Source organism: Lontra canadensis, unplaced genomic scaffold (genome assembly GCF_010015895.1).
Source record: "Lontra canadensis isolate GAN:19392208 unplaced genomic scaffold, GSC_riverotter_1.0 scaffold70, whole genome shotgun sequence".
NCBI classification, from domain to species: Eukaryota; Metazoa; Chordata; class Mammalia; order Carnivora; family Mustelidae; genus Lontra; species Lontra canadensis.
In genome coordinates this window covers 10,233,173-10,251,566 of record NW_022631064.1, presented here as the reverse complement: position 1 = coordinate 10,251,566, position 18,394 = coordinate 10,233,173, and the positions used below count along the sequence as shown (strand labels likewise).

Here is an 18,394-nt window from a genome sequence, read left to right as displayed (position 1 = left end):
ATCCCTTCTTCACCTACTCTTGCATTAAACACTATCTTTTTGCTTCACCCCTCCCTAATACATACTCCCAGTGATAGAGTGCACCATTCTCATGTCTATAATTGAGACAGCTGCATTTCATGGCACAGTCATAATGTGCTTTGGCAAGGTGGGATTAACCTTACCATCTCCACCAACTCCCTTCCAGTATTTCTAGCTCCTTGGTTGTTTTAAACTAAATCCTCTAGCTTCCTCCTCCTGAATAACTTCTCATATTTAAAATTCTGGAGCTTCCACAGCCTTTAGGGATAAAATAAAATGATGTCATGTAAGTTCAGCCAAAAATTCAACAGTGGTTTCTCCTCTGGCTGTTATTCAGAATAACCTGTGAAGGTTTTACAAAATGTAGTTGCTTGTGCTCCATCCCCAAATTTCAGAAGTGGACAAAACATCTGGTAATTTTGGCTGTGCATTCAGGACTGAGAAATACTGAGCTACTCAGAGTGGACACCTAGGACCAGCAGCACAACATCAGCTGGACTTGTCAGACATGCAGAATTTCAGACCTTGCCAAAAACCTCCCAAAATAGAATCTACATTTTAACAAAATTTGTTACATGATTTACACATGCAGTAAATTTTGAAATTCATTGTTCTACTCTCTATCAGTCTACTAAAACACAAAGGAAGGGAGAGAACTCTCTTGAACTAATCAGGAAAGGCTCCTGAGAGTGGTATTAGACATTATAGTCTGTGGGAATCTGGGTTCTGGAGTCAAACTACTTGGATTCCAACACATATTAAGTGTATTACCTTGATCGTGTTACTTATTATGCCTAACCTTCAGTTTACTACAAGAAAATGGAGATGATGATAATGACAAATCTATAAGGGTTGCTTTGAGTCCTCTATTATTGTTCGGCACAGAGTATGAACTCAGTAAAGTTTGTTACCACCACCAGCATTCAGTAGCATTTGATTTGAACACAGGTTGAAGATATTCTCTTCAGGCATTATCAGCCTTACAGTTAACTAAATCAGAAGTCTGCAACTGGGGTACAAAAGCACTGAAATGTAATAAAAGACATGCTAGATAGAACAGAGGTACAGATAGGTTTAAGTGGAACATTTGCCAGATCATCAATATCCCGATGCATCTATTTATAATTTGTCTAAAATTAAAATATGTTGGGATACCTGGGTGGCTCAGGTAACATCTGCCTTCTGCTCAAGTCATGATCTCGGGGTTCTTGGGATCGAGCTCTGCTCTGATGTCAGGCTTCCTATTCCCTCTCCCTTTGCCCCTCTCCAAAGTACTGCTCTCTCTCATTTTCCCTCTTTCTCACATAAATAAATAAATAAATAAATAAATAAATAAAAATATTTTTAAAAGAAAAAATTAATATTTGTTATGTCTGTTATAGTATCTGAGCTTTGCCTTTCTTTTCCCACGCTGCCTGGTCACTAAGGTCTTCCTCATAATTTACAAAATCAAAACCTATCTCTCAGCCATTTTAAATTTAACTCTGATACACTGTCACAAACACACACACACACACACACACACACACACACATACCCCTTTGTGGCCTCAAAGGCACTTTTCATGTATCATCTATCTAGGTGGTAAACTATTTTTTCTTAGTTGAAGAATAGTTGACACACAATGTTACATTAATTCTGTGTGTGCAACACAGGAAAGAGATAAACTATTAATACCAAATTGGGTGCCCTGTTCTCTAGCTAGCCATCCAGCTACCTACTTTAGAAGAGTTCAGACTGGAACACACATATGTCTGTACATGTGATGAGTATTAACAAGTTTACTTAAGTTAAAACATGAAATCGGTCTTTTCTGATAGTAAATTTGATATGATGATTGGTTTGGCCATGAAAATTAACTTTGCCATTTAATTAGAACAAGTATTTCTCAATAAATTTATCAGCTATGACCTATAGCTGAAGGTGAAAGGTGTCAACAAATATATTTTAAGCACATAGAATACATATAGTACTTATATCAAATATTTTATGATTATTTAAAATAGTAAATATGATTCAGATATCAACTTAAACATATACAAGCATTACTTATTTTCTCAAAGTTTTTAAAGTTTGAAGATTAGTCTTTCAAGTGATGCCAGTTCAGGACCTCATTAGATAGACTTATCTCCCAGCCTTGTAATGTTTATACATTTCTGTAAAGTACTGGGAGCTCCAGAGTAGAAAGCACCAAATAGAAACCCCAAATGCATTTCTATATTTAATAGAAGAAGAATGTAAAATGGTATACAATGTATGATCTTATCTCAAGATTTTTACTGGTATTCCAGTATATTTATAATACCAAAGTCCAGCAACAAAATTGAATTTCAAGAAAAATAACGTAGATGTATGCAGAAACTACCGAGTTTTATACTCATAGATCTATGTTTAAGTTTTTAATGTTGAAAAAGTTAAAAATCCACAAACACAATGATATCTTAAGTAGCATATAATCACAGACATGAACAGTATAAAACAAAGGGACTTGTGATTTATGGGGGTATAGTAAAATGACATCAATCAAGAATGGCAAATGAGAGAATGGATAGAACAAAAATTGCCATGACTATAGCTGGAGGGGTGTATCAATTACTTTTAATGATTCCCTTTGAATTAAATAAATCTCCCAGATGTATGCAGTTCATTATAATTTACCTTTGAGTTATTTAAAGATAAAACTGGAAAGAAGAAAATTTAAGTTTATTTGTGATTATAACTCAACATAAGCTGGTTTGAAGAAATAATTTAAAAAGACAGTAAAAGGTTTATTTAAATGTGGAACTAATATTTCTCCTTACACAATGAGGTATTTTAAAAGAGCATTTGTAAAATATCTTTTCAGGAAAACTATGTTATGAGTTTTCTGCTTTCATCTAGGATGTAGAAAGTGGGAAATAGCATTTCTTCTAACAGTCCCCCCCCAAAAAAAGATAAGCAATAAATCAATACAACACCAACAAAAATGATAAAAGTATAAATTTTCTCAATTCCGTCAGATCACTGATGTTATAGAGAACCAATTAGTCAGAATTCCAAAAAGGACAACCATGGAGGGAAGATATTGCTGAAATAATGGGAGTAAGGAAAATAATTTTAAATAATTATTGAAGGTCAAGTATAGGATGGCATGCTAGCCTTCCTTCTGCCTGCCTTATCTCAACCGTCATACAATGTCCTATCAGAATAATAGGTGTGCCATTATCAGGCATAAATGCTATTCGCCTTGGTCTCTGTTCTACAAACTCATGTCTGGCATTCAATAAAAAATCAAGACACAAACAAACAAAATCTCATTGTCAAGAGACAAGAAAATAGGGTAAAACTCCTAGATGACTTAATCATTGGGTTTATTGGTCGGGGACTTTAAACTAATTGTGAAGTTGGTTAAAGATCTTGTAGAAAAGGTGGAAAACATGTGTCCACGGATGGTGGATATTAGCAGAAAGATGAAAACTTTAAGAAGTCAAATGCCAAAAATAAAGCCATGGTGTAAGAATTAAAGATTTCCTTAATGGACACATAAGGGTACTTGACCCAGCTGAGAAAAGAAGCAAAGATACGTCAGTAGAAAATACCCAAACTGAAACACAGAAAGATAATTAAAATGAAGATTGTGACATTAAAAAGCAACAGAAAAGAACAGAGCATTGGGAGTTGTGAGATAATATCGAATGGTTTTTCATGACTGTCTTTCAGTCCTAAAAAGAGAACCAATAGGAAAAACAGAGGGAAATGTGTGTGTGTGTGTGTGTGTGTGTGCCCGCGCGCACATATATATATATATATACACAATATTTTATATTTATGTTTTTTATATTTTAATATATAAATGAGATAGTGAATGAAAAGTTTCCAAAATTAATGAGAACACTCCATTGAGAAGTTCAGAGGACACTAAGCAGAATAAATAACAAAACAAAGCAGAGAAACACATATATACACCAAGACACATCTCAATCACACTAATATAAGTAAAATAAACAAGAGTTTAAGGAACCCAGAGAAGAAAAATATATTACACACACAGGAATAAAAACAAAAGCAAAATAAAACAAAACAGGCCCCCCTCAAAAAAAATGACAGCAAAATTCTTAGAAACTATGCAAACTAGAAGAACAAGAATGTGCAATATCTTTAAATTTCTAAAGGAAAAATAAAATTTTTAACCCTTAATTGTATTTTCAGTAAAAATACATCTTAAAAATAAAAATGCAATCCTTCTCAGAAAAGCTAAGACTTATCCATTGCCAGCACACTTGTGCTATAAGAAATTTCAAAGGGCGTTCTTTAGGCAGAAGGACCAAAAACTTATATTTACACAAAGAAATGCATGTGTCAGAAGGGGTAAAAAAAAAAATGAAGGTAAATATAAAAGCCTTCTGACAACTGTTAATCATTCTACATATTATTAATGCGTATGACATCTTTTTAAAGAAAATTTTATGTATGTTGCTTTTCTAAATGAACACTTTTCAAAAATGTATTCTATAGAGCTCTTATGGTTCCATACAAGTAATCAGTAGCCTCCTCCCTTAGAGGTAGGACATCAGACTCTCAGATTCCTATACCATTTCTCCAAAACAATTAAGTTAGCTCTGTTATTTTTAAAATGTTAAACAAACATCGTGGGATAACTACTCTGTCAAGTGGTGAAAATCCAGTAATAATGTAGACATGGCATTTATTGTCATGAAGCTTACATTTTACTAAAGGATACAGCAGACAAGTATAATAATTATGTAATTATACTAGAGATGATAAGCAATGCTAATAAGCTGACCTACATATAGAGTAGTGAAAGAATATATAGAATGTTTGGAAAGACTAGACACCTATGATTCAAACACTTAGATGTATGATTGGGTTTGAAACTCGGAGAAATGATCTTCACTAACACATAACATGTGGGAGTCAAAGCCAGAGATAAAATTTAAAGACGTGAGAATGGACTACATTAAGACAATGTATAGGCAGAAGTAAATTTTACAAAGTGTGTCTGTCATAGGGGAGGGTGATTAAGGGTTATGCTTAAAATATTTGAAGACAATGATTCTCAGTACTTTTATATTAAATTATGTATTGCTCTCATTAAGCTAACAAAAGGTATTGGGTAAAATATATTAATGTAAACATTTAACAGAAATTCAAATATATTTTACTATGTAGGTGATATATTGTGTGGTTATGATTTATTGTTTATCCTAAATTCCACATAAGCATATACACAGATGGTTACATAACCCAAACAAATATACATAATCAAAAGTAAAATTTTACTTGTTTTTTTTTTATTTTGTCATATATATTTTTTTCTTCTCCAATAAAATACTCACAATTACATTTGTTTCAGTTTGTCACTAAAACCATTACTTTAGAACACATAGCTAGTTAGTGATCATGTTTAGGAATGAGCAAGAGGATATGGTGTACGGAATTATAAAAGACTAAAAATTTTCCACAGATATTTTCAAGACATTAGCCCCTAACTATTCTTTTCCTCTGCTCATGATAAAACAAAATTTCAAACAATAGCTTTAGGCTTATGACTCCAGACTTGCTGCCTCTACCTACTGGACCAGTACTTTTTAAGTCCTTTGCTCCTACAGAACACTCATGTTAGAGCTGTTCTTACATGCAGCATTTGAATAAAGATCTGAACTACCATCTTTGTTTGGTTTTTCTCTTCCATATGGGTCAATAAATGAAGAAAAATCACAGCAGAAGTTACCTGCTAGTTTATAATGTATAATTGTCTTTAGAGTTGATGTTGTATAATAGTGGTACTTTATAACTTTTTTCCATTACATCCTATTTCAGATAGTACTTAACTTTTTTCCATTATATCCTATTTCAAATAGTACTAAGTATTTTTATAAAAATATTTATAAGTGAGCATTTTATTCTCATATCATTAGATGTATCTTCCAGACCTTTCCCTTATATTGGGAAATGTGTCCTGAGATGGTCAGAAACATCAATGTCAGCATAACTTGGGCTTTTAGAAATAGTTTGGTCTTTGGGGTGCTCTAAGAAAGCTTTCCTAAACATTAAACTAAAAAAGCATACAATTAATAACACTTTCAACACTATTCCTACTATCACCTCTACTGTTTCATATACAGTTCCAAGTTCTGGATAACTGTGAAGAATAATAAAAAAGAACACCAGGTAAGCATTGACTATAAAATGGTGAAAGTGCCATTTCTTGCAGTTGATATCATTAGCTACATAAGGAACTGAAATACTCCTCAAATTGTTAAAATCATTGACATAAGACTGAATTCAAGATAAACTTATACAATATAGTAGCATTGCTCTGTATCAGCACTACCTGAGCAAACTATAGGAGAGTATTCTCTGAATGTTTTAAAATATGCCTGCAAATTCTTTGACATTCCCCACCTCAGAAGCCTGATTTCCTTCCCCTTGAATGTGAGCCATAATTAGTAACTCTTCTGTGATAAACAGACTATGGTGGAAAAGATGTTATTGATTTGCAAGGGTAAGCTAAGTTATTAAAAATTACTTCCATTGAATTTTCTCTTATATCATCCATTTTGAGGAAGCCAGATGCCATGTTCTGACACAAAAATGCTGTGAAGAGCTCCATGGAGAGAAATTACCCTCCTTCCAATAGTCTTCACGACTTGCCAGCCATGAGAGTAGGCTACCTTGAAAGTACATCCTCCATTCCCAGTCAATAGTCATTTTATTTTATTCTTGTATTAGTTTTCTGAAATGAGCAGTGATTTCATTTATTGGTTTATAGTTTTATCTTTCCTGGGCAGAGTTCTTGGGAACAAGCAACTTGTCATATTAACTATATGCAGTTTCAATTCTTAGTCCTAACAGCTATGTTTTATGCAGTTGATTGCAGTTCTCATCCCAAAATATTGAAAGGAGCTGAACAACTATGATTTTTTTAAATTACGTCCACATGACACAGTTTCATAAATAATCTGAGAAAAATTAGCAATATATAATTTAACAATTTTTGATGATGAGAAACACATATGTAAATAGTTTGTATATTAATCAATTATATCTCATATTTGAAAAACATAATAATATTGCATAATCATGCTCTTTTTTTTTTCATCTCTTAAAACATGGAGTGGGAGCAGAGCAGGCTATATCGTTGTTTATCATAGTGAGAAATAATGTGCAGGTAGAGTGTAAAACCAAACACTGGAAACTTTGAAATAACTATAGAAATTTCATTTTAGTCCTTGGAAGATTAATTTGGCTTGGGAGATGGGGAGAACCCGATAGGGACCTGGGAATTTTGTAATTCAAGATATACCTTGCAAAATTTTTACTAATTAAAATTTTATTCATTAGTTGAAAATTACAAAGATTGAAGTTAGCCTTTCTCAATACAAAAACAGCCTCTCCCTTACACGGCTGAGAAATACAAATTAGTACCAAATTTTGTAGAACAATTTTGTAGAATGTCTAAAGCTTTAAAATTAAATAAATCTTCTGAACCAGAAACTTCACATCTAGAAAATAATTGAACAACTGGGAAAAGATGTAAATATCACTTTTTACTTTGCAATATTATTATAATAATGATAAATGGATATAGACTAAATGTCTATCAAAAGAAAATTCAAGGAATTTTAAGTCATTGATATAATGGTATACTATATGTTCACTAAACTGATACTGTTGCACAATATTTTTGGTGTGAATAGTTGCTCTTGATAGTATGTGAAAATAAAAACTAGAATTATAATTTAATAATACTGCTATAAACACAATTTATGCTTGTATAAACACAAAAGTCTCAGAATATAATCTCTAAAAAATTCACAACACTTATCTCCTACATGGGGGCAGGCAGTATGATGGTCTTTTATTGTTTTCTTAATGTGTGTTTATCTTATCTAAATATTTGAATTGAGCACATTTATAATAAACAAAAGATAAACTTTTTATAAATTTTATATTATATATTTTATTTTAAAATTTAAATTATTTTACTAATATTCTAATTCAGATTTTATATCTATACTCATAGATGAGATTGACCTACATTTTATTGTGGGTGCTATCTTTTTATTTTTGATGTCAATGTTAAACTTCATTTATTCTTTTAATAAACTTACATTGAACTTCAAAAAAAGGTAAGATAAAATTTAAATTATTTTAAACTTTTATATTGTATAATAAACTGTTATAATATGCAAAAGACAAATTTTATGAATAGGAAGAAAACATTCACATGGGTTAACACATTTACTTTTAAATTTTAAAATCTATCACTTAGAAAGACACCATTTGCATTTTGTGATTAAAAATTCCCTAGACTTGTTATGTAATGGGTGTAGTTTCATCTTGCAAGATGAAAACATTCTAGATATCTACTGTACAACAATATACTTATAATTAACAGAACAGTGGACTTAAAATTTTGTTAATAAGATAGATTTCATACTATGGGTTTTTTTTTTCTCATAATAAAAAAATACTCCCTAACTTCTGGAATGGCTAAACTTGCCCATATTGCTTTAATAGAAATGACATCTAACTGTAATTGGTTTTAGAGAATTTAACCCAGGAGAGTAGCTGGGGAAGAGAGAGGGGGAAAAAAAAATAAGGAAAAATATATAGGGCATATATGGTGTGACTGGGGAGGAAGTTATGTAGCAATAATCAAGCAGAGATTAGATAATAACTCAAGAGATTTCTGTACTCTTAACTCCAGCAAACAACCTTTTCTCTGTGTAGGCTAAATATTAATGAAATCATTAAAGAAACTCCAACCCAATCTTTAAAAATATGATCAGTACTTGGATATTAACATCAAATGAGTAATTTCATAGATTAGATTTTATAATGTTAAATTAATTATACTTATCATTTCTTAACAAAGATTCATTCTTAAAAGCAACTACCACAGTTTCTTCAAGGTTTGGTATGCCATATATTTCATGAAAGAGTATTTACTTTTTCATACTCAGCTTGCCAGCAGTATAGTAATGTATGGAATAAATCTTACCTCTCATATAGGATTTTTTTTCCTGTACACTGATTCACCCTGGAAAAAGATAACTGGTATACTGAAGCTCATTTTTCACATTTTCATAAGAGGAATGTTATTTACTGTAATTGGTAATGAAATCCTACAAGGCAGCCCTCGAGTCACATTAAACTGACAGATCTGCAGTTACAGCAGTTTTATTATAATCACGTCAACACTTATTTCTTCTAAGAGATGTCAATAACAAGGTACCTAGACAATCATCTGCTTTTACAACAGGTGTCTGAATATCAGAGAATATTTATTCTGAGATGTTTTATAGCTAAATATGTCACTAACCTTATTTCAAAAGTAAATTGCCTTTATTGATTGCACAAACACAATGATTAAAATCTGCCAGCAAAAATAAATAGATAGATGATAGATAGATAGATAGATGATAGATAAATTAAATATGCCATCAACTAGAAAATCATCTATTGAACACCAATGAAAAAATAAAACTGCTTTATTCTTTTTAAAATTTTTATTGTGTTATGTTAGTCACCATAAAATGCATCACTAGTTTTTGATGCAGTGTTCCAAGATTCGTTGTTTACATACCACACCCACTCCTTGGTGGGTATTAATAAAATTACTTTAGACTATACTGTACATATTCATCCATTATTTTTGAAAAATCATATTTTATGAAATTATGTTAATGTTATTTTACTTCTCCTTATCTATTAATCTTTTATCTATTTATCTATTATTTAATCTTTTATTTTCTCTCCAGAAGTTAATACTTGCCTGCATGTATTATGAATTCCAACTTTCCAGCTGTTATTTAATTGATTAGTTCAGGAGTTCCTTACATTCAAGCTTCATATCAACTGATTTCCTTAAGGTAACGAAAAACATTTTTTTTCGATTATGTTAGATATAGTATTTGTATTTTTCAGATTAGATTTTAAGGTCACACCGAACATAAATCTTAAAGATAAAGTGCCTGGTCTCAGTCTATCACAAATACACTACTATATTTGTGCCTATTTCTTAAAACATTTAATTTGTTTCTCAGTCTAGAAGTATACTATAGCCTTAGTGTTATCAGGGTTTTTTTTTCTTATTAAAAAATTCCAGTGTGATTTTTCCCCATATCTTGAAGTAGTAAAGCTAAGTTTAAGAAAACTCTAAAAAGCATGTTTAAAATACATTTAAAATCTGAAACTAATTATGTACTGTATGTTGGCAATTGAATTTAAATTAAAAATAAAAATAAAGTACTTTTAAAATACAGTGATTTGTTTTACCAGATCTAAAGGGAGGCTTTCTATTTCCTCACTTATGGTCAGGAATTATGTAAGGGGCAATTTTCATGCATAAAAAAAAAGAAAATCTTTATTTTCAATAAGAAGAAAAGGAACAACTCATCTAGGGGAACACAGGGAAAACCAACATAAGACCAATTACTTTCTGCACTAATCCCTATACACAAAGGTGCCATCTGTGTTCTTCCTCCCATATCAGGACAGTCTCTTTTAAGTGGATGTCACACTAAATCCACTTACAGCGTCCAAGCTGTTGCCCACTTGCTTTCACCTGGAATAAATAATTACATGAAGCTATACCTGAAGAGTTGGTCTCTCCAGTCAAAATTAAATCTCTAGTCAAAATTAAGAAGTACAATATGCAGATTCTACATTTTTACTCACATTTCTTTCACACTGCTGTGTATGGAAATAAAACTAATACAGAATAAATTAAAGGGAGGAGTCTTCTGAATTGAATTGTAAACAAAGGCCATATTTATTTGAAGCTATCTGCTTCTGTGAGAGACAATATTATTTTAAACTGCATTACCAAAGATAGATATAACACAGATAGATTGATGATTGATAGATAGGTATGTAGGTAGATAGATGATAGAAAATATATAGCAAAGCACAACTTGATGGTGCATTGGAAAAAAACATTACCTCCAGAGTCAGTTAAGTCAGAGACTGAGCCTGGTTCTACAAACCAGATGACTGTAGATTGCTTATTAACCTCACAAATCTTGATTTCTCCATATGTAAAAATGGGGAAATAGTTGCACAGGTTGAGCAAATATGTGAGATAATGACCAAGCAGATTAAGTGAGATAATACATGAAAGCTGGTCACAAAGTTTAATGCATTTCATTTCATTCTAGGATGACCAAAAAAAAAAAAAGGAACTTACACATGATTCAAGTAGTGGAAGCCATTCGCTATAAGTGTATATAAATATAAATATGTACTGTCTTGAGTCTACGGTAGCCCAAATATGGAAAATGTTCAGATGTCCATCGACAGATGAATGGATAAGGAAGATGTGGTATATACGGTATTTGGTATATAAGGGTCACATATTCAGAGTATATAAAGAACTTCCACAAATCATTGCCAGAAGTCTGACAACCCAAAAGAAAAATATGTAAGGGACTTCAACAGCACTTCACACATGTAAGTTCCAAATGGCCACTAACATTAATAAAATGTGGTATAGCCATGCAAAAAAAAGAATAATCAACAAATAAGCAACAAAAAGGAGTGTGGTATTGATATATTCTATAACACGATAAAACTCAGAAACATAATGCAAAGTGGAAGAAGTCAGTGCCAAAGACCATATATTGTATATTCTCATTAATATGAAACATCCTATATAGGCAGATCTGTAAGTCAGAAAGTAAATCAGTGATTTCCTGTGACTAGGAGTGTAGGGAGAATGATGGTTATAGATTATAATGAGTAAAAGTTTTATTTTAGGAGTGATGGAATATTTGGAATTAGTTATAATGTTTGCATGACTTGTGAATTTACTGAAATTGATGGAATTGTATTTTTTAAATGGGTGCATTTTATGTGATGTAAATATATGTCAATAAAGCCACTGAAAATTAAGGATGAAAATAAAAAGTTATAATAAAATAGGTGGAATGGAAAAATTATGTGGTCCTGCACATGAGTTTATCATACAGTAAACAGCAATTAGAAACCAGTGTGAAATGTTACATACAGATGGTGGTTAACAAAATTTGACAATATTAACTAAAGTAGAATAGATAGATATCCTCTTATCATTCTTAAGAATTGGCAGAGATATGAAGTTACTGGAATTGAAAAGTAGGTCGGTGCTTGTTTGCTAGTTTTTTATGGATATACTTTAATTTTTAATTAACTTGGAATATGAGTCAACTGTAAGGCTAGGTTCCCACACTTCATACCAGTGGAAAACTACTTTTCTCAGTTTCATCATATGCCCTTGTGAAGAAATGAAATATAAGTATGTATAAAATATGGAAAACATTTCTTATGGAATTTTCTTTTTTGTCTTAATTTTTGCTCCAGATAAAGTTCATTATATAACTCTTATGTGCTCGTGCCTGCTACTGTCCTGGGGAAGCAAACAGGACATATGCTGGCATTTCCAAAGGACCTAACCAATAGCTTTTAAAGATAAATGAAAAATAAATAAATAAATAAATAAATAAAGGTAAATGAGACTCTAGAACTTTTTTATTATTTGATAATTATGATACTAGATTTTACTCTTATATTACAATGGGAATTCAGTTTTAGAAGACAGCTAAGAATAAGATCCACTTCAGAAAGAAGTTACAGGTCCTACTTGTGCTCACTTTTTAGGGACTGCTGCCTGGCTAAGTCCCAGATACCTTCCTCCATGTTGGCAGGAAGTTTGACCAAGAATCAAAAGGTTGTCACAATTTTTATTTTCTTTTTCATTGTTTAGATAACTTTAAAATGCATATCAGGCTTAATTTTAAAATGTGTCCCATCTCCTTCTCTTCTATTTTTTACTTAAAAATTAGTAGAATTGTCTGGGGTGGAATCATAAGCAGATGGGTATATGACTTTCATTACTCAAAAGCAGGTTCTCCCTCTCATGCAATCTCTCTGGAATGACACTATAAAACTTTCTGGAAAACTATCTGGTAATACATGTAAACAAAATTAAAATAACCATAGCCTTTGTCTTAGTTATTATCCATAGAGATATCTTATCCTCTTCTAAGAACCTGGAATGTACACAAATGAACAAAAAGAGAGTCATCATAAGGATTATTTATAAGAGAATGAAACTGTATTAAAATTTTAAAAATATGGCAAATGTATAATTAAATAACAAAGGAGAAGCTATTGTAATGTCAGTAACATTAAGAGTCTAAGAATTTTTAATAATATAAAAAGTTCTTATGATATAACATAAAGAAAAAATACAGGATATGAAATAAGATATAATTATATACAACTATATATATATTCAAATATATAGAGAGACAGATATATATGTCAGTTTTATATGTAATGAAGTTATATTAAAATGAAAATGATAAGCATATACTTATTTAGGGATATATTTTAATTATTAATTATTAATAATTTCTGAACTATATTATCTCATGAATTGCCTCCTTTATATGGTTCCATTCCAGTGGTTTTCATTTCTGCTATGTCTAAATTATTTCATCAGGAAATATATGACACAGCCAATGCTTTTCTTAGTAAGCTACCTATTGCCATGCACATGAGGGAGGTTTTGGCTAAAATGCCAGATTAAAAAAAAAAACCTAAATAAATTTATAGAATTTTTTAGTGTATTTTTGGATATTTAAGATCTCAGCTCTCTGTCCAGTCAAAACTGCTTAGAAATAAATTTTGGGTACACTCTGCACAAAACTATCAAATGTTATTTATCAGCCCCATATTAACTTTATCAAAATTCAGTTGATATTTTAAGGTTAATGCCACATTAAGGAAAAGCACATTTATAATGGCTCCATACTTCTAGTCCTACATAATATTCACAAATTTAAGTAAGTTATAAAGAAAGTAGTAAACTAGTTACATTATGAAAAACACCCTGATTGTATTACTACAAATCTGGGGGTGGTTGGCATTTCCAATTTGATTCAAGATTAATTTCTAGTTAACCAGTAATTCTGTATGACAAATTCAAGAAAGACCAAAATAAAGAAATGTCTCATGCCCCTAGTGAAAAATCTTATGGTTGAAAACAAGTATGTGAATAAACTGATTACCAGTAATATAAATAACAATATTACAATGAACAGTTTAATTTTTCTGCTTATTTTCTCTAATTACTGATTGACAAATCAAACCTACTCTCTAAGAATAAAGCATAAATAAGGGCTTTAAACTTATTTAGTGAAAAGCTGCCTTGAAAGGATCAATTTTCTAATACCATAGAAAATTAAATAAATGTGGTTTTATTAATACTGAGAAACTTTGGGTTCTTACAACTTTTACCTGGTACTTGAAGTATCCTATGTATTTAATCTTTGCAACAACCTAATGGGTTGGTATTATTCTCTTCATTTTAAGGTGAGAAATATAACTTAGGAAATAAACTTACTTGCCCACATTCACCCAATTAGAAATTGGAAAAGACAGCTTTTGAACTGTGATCATGTGTCTCAAGATACCATGAAAAAGGGGGGAGAGGAACCTATCTATCTACTTCATATTCAGAGAAAAGAGGCTGAATATGAATTTTGAATTATTTTAAAATGCAGAGAACATATTTACATCGAAATTTTCTCAAATATATACAAAAACAAGATGTCTACAGTTACTCTACCATGTTCGTATAATGTCACCTTACCCTCTCAGATATTCAATAACGGTTGTGTGAATGTTTTGGGAGTTGTTTGCTTGGTTGATTTGGTCTGGGTTTTTTGTGGGTTTTTTTTGGTTTTTTTTTTGTTTGTTTGTTTGTTTGTTTGTTTTGGTGGAAAATGAGGGAGGGGCTGAGTTTTACACCTGGTTCAGTTCAGTGTAACACCAAGGGGGCATGAATAAGCCGCAGGCAAGTCATAGTTAAGAGTTGGTAGTGACTGGATTTCCAGGGGTGACAGTTAAATCCCAACTGCTGCGCTCCCATATAAAGATGTGTAAATACAGAAATTTTGTGAAAGTAATAGAACAAAAAGTTGAGATTTTAGACAATCTCATCCAGATCCTTTGGTTATGGAAAGATCACAGAAAACTCTATGAAACTTCTGCATTAAAACTAATAGAACACTAATAATATTTTTCACATTTTGGAATTATCACTTTTGTCATTGCATTCATTCCAATGCAGTGACTGTTCTAATCAAAAGAAAATCCTATCTAAGGCAGGTAACATTTTAAACACTCTAGATTTATCAGAGAAATCATATCTTACAGTATTTATAGATAAGAAATCAATAGCAAAGCATTTCATCTCATTAGCACATAGAATACACTGCAACTTCTACAGTTGTTTATTTAAAACATAATAAATGAATGATCAAATAAAATAATTTAAAAAATCATTCCCCATCGTCCTTCCACCAAGCCCTTATCACTATAAAAAGAAATTATTTTTAGAAGAAAGAAATCACACAGATTGGGTTATTTTTCTTGGATCAGAAAAAGATTTAGCAGACCCTTGTCAGTATTCCAAGCTGTTAACTTTGATTTCATGTACTAAAAGCTGAAACTCCTATCATTAGAAAAGCAATTAATTATAAAATATGGATTGGTTAGAATGAATTTAGTTAACTTCTATTCAATTTTCTTTTCTTTGGTGGTGAAGCCAGTAATCTATAGTTTGAGGAGGTATTTTTAAAGTTTTGGGTTTTTTGTTTGTTTGTTTGTTTGTTTGTTTTTAATGTATTTGAGAGAGAAAGAGAGCAGAGCCAGAGAGAGGGCATGAGCAGGGATGAGGGCAGAGCGAGAAGTTCAAGCAGACTCCCTGCTGAGCAAGGACCCTGGTCCTGATCTCAGGACCCTGTTCCTGACCTGAGCCAAAGGCAGACTTTTAACTGACTGAGCCATGCAGGTGCTCTGTCTGAGCAACTATTAAACAGTTGGCATTTCCTGGCATTTTGAAACCTGGAATTTACAAAACAAATAAACAAAAGAGCTTACTCTAATTTATTTTTCACTTATAGTTTTCTAATGCATTGATTTCTGAAATGAGTTTTCATTGATTCCTCCACTTCATTTAGCAAGTCATAGCACAATAATGAATAGGCTAGCATCAAAACATAATGCTTAACTGCTGACAAATACCTAGTATGAGGTGGACTTAGGTAATATTTTCATTTTTTTGTTTTTTGAGGGGGAGGAATGTGCTTATCTCTCAAAGAGACAAATTGTAGGTAAGGACAGAGAGACAGTGTAGATAAGCCCTCACGGAGTACCTTATTATGTTTGGCCCTTGACAAGTGTTTTGGCCCATTTATATGCTCAAAGTTTATTTGTTTTTAGCTAATTAGCTTTTTATTCCATTAAATCCTTCCTTTTAATTGATAAATAGTAATATTGAAAGGTAACCTGTAGATAATAACTATTTTAAAAGAAACAAATCCGTGTCTAATATTTCTCTTAAATAATTATTGAAAATTTACTTACCAAATCAGGGTTTTTAAATATTGTGAAAGGTGGGAGTCTGGGTGGCTCAGTGGGTTAAGCTTCTGCCTTCGACTCAGGTCATGATCTCCAGGTCCTGGAATCGAGGCCCTCATCGAGCTCTCTGCCTGGCAGGGAGTCTTCTTCCCCCTCTCTCTCTACCTGCCTCTCTGCCTACTTGTGATCTCTCTCTCTCAACTAATTAATAAAATCTTTAAAAAAAATAAAAATATGAATATTATAAAAGGTATAAACATGAAACTTTATGTAAAATTTTTGAGAAACTATAAAAATATCCAAAGAATGGTTAAACTAAAATGAAGCTGTAATCACAAGATAAACAGAAAGATGACAAAAGGGGGGAAATTCAGACAAGAACAAAAAATACTGTCAGAAAATCAGATGTGAAAAATCACCATGTTTTCCACTGCTCTTCTGAGCACTATCAAAGTTGAAACTTCATGTTTATGTATGAGTTAACTTTTAATTCGTTAATTTTAATTAGTATGTCTATCTTCTCTACGAGGCTGTAAATTTCACTAATTCAGGGACAACATCACCTTTTACTCAGTATTTCATCTCCCAAGACTAGCCCTGTTACCTGCACAGGATGATTCCTCAGCGTAAGGTTTTTAGACCCATCAGAAAAGTACCAAAATGCTCGATATTTGGGACAAATGTTAAATACAAGTTAAAAAGGAAGCATTTAGATTTCCAAGGACCAAATTGCCTACATAAGTATTGTTACTGTCTGTATTAGGACAACTGCTTACAAGCTAAACACCAATGCAAGAAAAAAGAGAACATACAACCCATCAAAAGCAACCAAATCAATGAGCTGCAAGACTAGATTATTACCAGGACATGGTCCATATAACATTCAAGATTATGACTAAATAAATAATATATATTAATACTTTATTGGTAACTTCTATGATATGCTAGAGGACTATACCCACCCCAGAAGAGATTTCTTTAATTCTCCAAAATCCTATGTCATAATTATTATCATCATGTTATCAGTGATATTAAAGTTCACTAACCTAAAGGTATCTATCCAAACATAGAAACAACACGTGGGAAAAACATGCTTTAAAATTCAGTTAAATGAATTTAGTCAGTATTATTTCTACCATATCACGCTGTCATTATAGCTAAAATAAATCTTTATTGTTGCCATTTCATAAAAGAATAAAGAGATAGAGTGGTTTTTTACTGGTTTCTGCAAGGTTGAAGTTAGAGCCTAGAAGAGGTATCATTCTCTAGCCTCTAGTTAAGAGCATTTTACTGTGCTGATGCTAGCAAAAGACAATTTTCACAGAAACTAAAAAGTAAAATTAAATTCATATTAAGAATATAAAAAGGCAAATATGGATATTCCACTTATAAGCATGATAATCAGTCTTGATTCATGTTACTTTTTTATTTTCAATTTTTTAGAATGATACAGATAAGCCCTTTTTCCTCTATGACATAAAATGAACAAGGTCCAGGAAAAAGGAATTCACCCTTAGAAATTTCTAGACAATTAGTCTCAAAAATAAAGTCTATACAGATGGCAGAAAATTCTTCACCTTTGAGAGGTGAAACCGAATAGTTTAAAAGTATGTCACCACAGATGAAATTATTTGGTGGCAATTACTACCACAGTGAAATAATGTCTACACAAACAACACTGAACATGGTTGAAATACTTCATTAGATTCTTAATAAAAAAAGATGTAGAAATGTTGTAGCTTAATTTCAGAATTGTTTTTTAAGGTGTTGTACCTATGGGAGATATATGCAACTTCTTGTATTTTATATTTTTGCTGCTCTTTTACATTTTATTTCACATCATGATGCTTTAAAATTTGATACTTTTGACCAACTTGGAGTCATTTCTTGGGTTATTTTTATTTTTTTGGTTCTTGTTTTTTTTTTTTTTTTCCATTAAGTACAGCTCTCAAAAGTAAGA

At 31.5% G+C, this 18,394-nt stretch overlaps 1 long non-coding RNA gene across 1 annotated transcript in view; it reads right to left on the bottom strand.

The window, feature by feature from the left end:
- The window catches only part of LOC116881031, an 877,038-nt gene that overhangs the window by 249,978 nt on the left and 608,666 nt on the right, over positions 1 to 18,394 (bottom strand). The gene's annotated exons all lie outside the window — the stretch shown is intronic.